We start from the raw sequence: 2814 nt of genomic DNA, 5'->3' as shown, positions 1-2814 counted from the left end.
GGTTTCTAACAATAAAAAGTAAGGAACAAGTTGTTTTTATCACATTGAATATTAACTTTGTAGTAGAGTGGAGTTGCTTGTTAAACATCATACAGATCACTATTCATCCAAACAACATCCAGTCCTTGCCACAGTGCTGCTGCTTGGAGCTAGGGTTGGGTTAGGGATAGAGTTGGGTTAGGGTTAGGGATAGGGTTGGGTTACGGTTAGGGATAGAGTTGGGTTAGGGTTAGGGATAGAGTTGGGTTAGGGTTAGGGATAGAGTTGGGTTACGGTTAGGGATAGGGTTGGGTTAGGGTTAGGGATAGAGTTGGGTTAGGGTTAGGGTTAGGGATTGAGTTGGGTTACGGTTAGGGATAGGGTTGGGTTAGGGTTAGGGATAGAGTTGGGTTAGGGTTAGGGATAGAGTTGGGTTAGGGTTAGGGTTAGGGATTGAGTTGGGATAGGGATTGAGTTGGGTTAGGGTTAGGGATAGAGTTGGGTTAGGGATTGAGTTGGGTTAGGGGGGTGGAGAGAGATCCTACCAGGGATTATTTATGTATGATGTTGGTAGAATGTATACATTGGGATAGTAGTAAGGATCCTACCAGGGATTATTTATGTATGATGTTGGTAGAATGTATACATTGGGATAGTAGTAAGGATCCTACCAGGGATTATTTATGTATGATGTTGGTAGAATGTATACATTGGGATAGTAGTAAGGATCCTACCAGGGATTATGTATGTATGATGTTGGTAGAATGTATACATTGGGATAGTAGTAAGGATCCTACCAGGGATTATTTATGTATGATGTTGGTAGAATGTATACATTGGGATAGTAGTAAGGATCCTACCAGGGATTATTTATGTATGATGTTGGTAGAATGTATAAATTGGGATAGTAGTAAGGATCCTACAAGGGATTATTTATGTATGATGTTGGTAGAATGTATACATTGGGACAGTATTAAGGATCCTACCAGGGATTATGTATGTATGATGTTGGTAGAATGTATACATTGGGATAGTAGTAAGGATCCTACCAGGGATTATTTATGTATGATGTTGGTAGAATGTATACATTGGGATAGTAGTAGGGATCCTACCAGGGATTATTTATGTATGATGTTGGTAGAATGTATACATTGGGATAGTAGTAAGGATCCTACCAGGGATTATTTATGTATGATGTTGGTAGAATGTATACATTGGGATAGTAGTAAGGATCCTACCAGGGATTATTTATGTATGATGTTGTTAGAATGTATACATTGGGATAGTAGTAAGGATCCTACCAGGGATTATTTATGTATGATGTTGGTAGAATGTATACATTGGGGTAGTAGTAAGGATCCTACCAGGGATTATGTATGTATGATGTTGGTAGAATGTATACATTGGGATAGTATTAAGGATCCTACCAGGAATTATGTATGTATGATGTTGGTAGAATGTATACATTGGGATAGTAGTAAGGATCCTACCAGGGATTATTTATGTATGATGTTGGTAGAATGAATACATTGGGATAGTTAGTAGTAAGAGGCCGGTGGGTAAATGACTAAGAATCAAGCCTCCTGTCAATTAGGGAGATTTGTTTCTTTATTGTGTGTTTAGTTGTACCTTTACCTTCCTGTAGTCGCTCATTTGGAAGGATTCTGTATGTAGGAATTGTCTAATATCCCTCCCAATGTGTTCTCGCAAGGGAGGTATTGAACGGGGGTGTCAATTTTGATCGCTACCTTTTTGAGAAAAAAAGTATTACTTGTTAAACAATCTCTTTCTCTGAGCAATTGTATTAGTATAAAATCATTTAATTTAATATTTTGGGACCCTATTGTATACTTCTAAGTTAGAGATATGTTGAAACTGGATCCATCATAATGATTCAACATTTTATAGTATGCCATGGCCTTTACTGGCCAAAGGTTAAACTACTGTTATGTTAATGATATACTATGGTGTTGTGCCACTAGACTTTGACCAGATATTATTGCATCCAAAGATCAACTGTACCTAGAACATAGATACAGAGCCACTTGTCATCAGGAAGGTGCTCTCTCAGCACAACGGAAAATATCTCAATGATTTAACATGTTCTGGTTGTGAATACAGGCTACAAGGTAAGACTCTTCCAAGGGATTATTGTAAAGTGTGTCGGGAAATTAAATATATGGTGTTATTATAGTATAGAGAATGACAGTAAAACACTCAGACCTAACAGTCCATTTCACCTGGGACAGGTACGTGACAGTTCAATCATACAAAATGGCGCTAACTGGGCGTAGGCAAGTCAAATTCAAAAACATATTGTTGTTCATATCTCGTATTATAGGATTCGTATATCGTGGTTATTTTACAATTTGTAAAAATGTTAATGTATCATAGTTCTAAATAATCTTTCAAAATATCATAACATTTGTTGTTTTCAAAATTACAATGAGCTCCTGCTTCCTGTGTAATTTGGTATGAAACCTGAACGTACTTTTCTTAACATTGATATTATGAATTAAATTCAATAATAGTATAATAATATCAGACCTGTTGAACAAAGCAACACACTAGAATGAGTGGAATTATTACAAGAGAAAGTGAGACATTATTATTATTATTATTATTATTATTATTATTATTATTATTATTATTATTATTATTAGTTCCACTACATGGAGAAAAGGTGAAAAATATCAGTCATGACTACATGTTGATGTGATTGCATTAAATCATCTGACTGTTTGGATGTGTCTGTTAGACATTCTAGAATTAGTTGTCACTGTGTTCCCCACAACCAACATGCTGCATCTCTGTTTAGGGGTCAGTGGTCTAAAA

The sequence above is a fragment of the Coregonus lavaretus genome (genome assembly GCF_964263955.1).
Source record: "Coregonus lavaretus genome assembly, contig: HAP1_SCAFFOLD_3545, whole genome shotgun sequence".
Classification (NCBI taxonomy): domain Eukaryota; kingdom Metazoa; phylum Chordata; class Actinopteri; order Salmoniformes; family Salmonidae; genus Coregonus; species Coregonus lavaretus.
Note: the sequence above shows the minus strand (reverse complement) of the source record.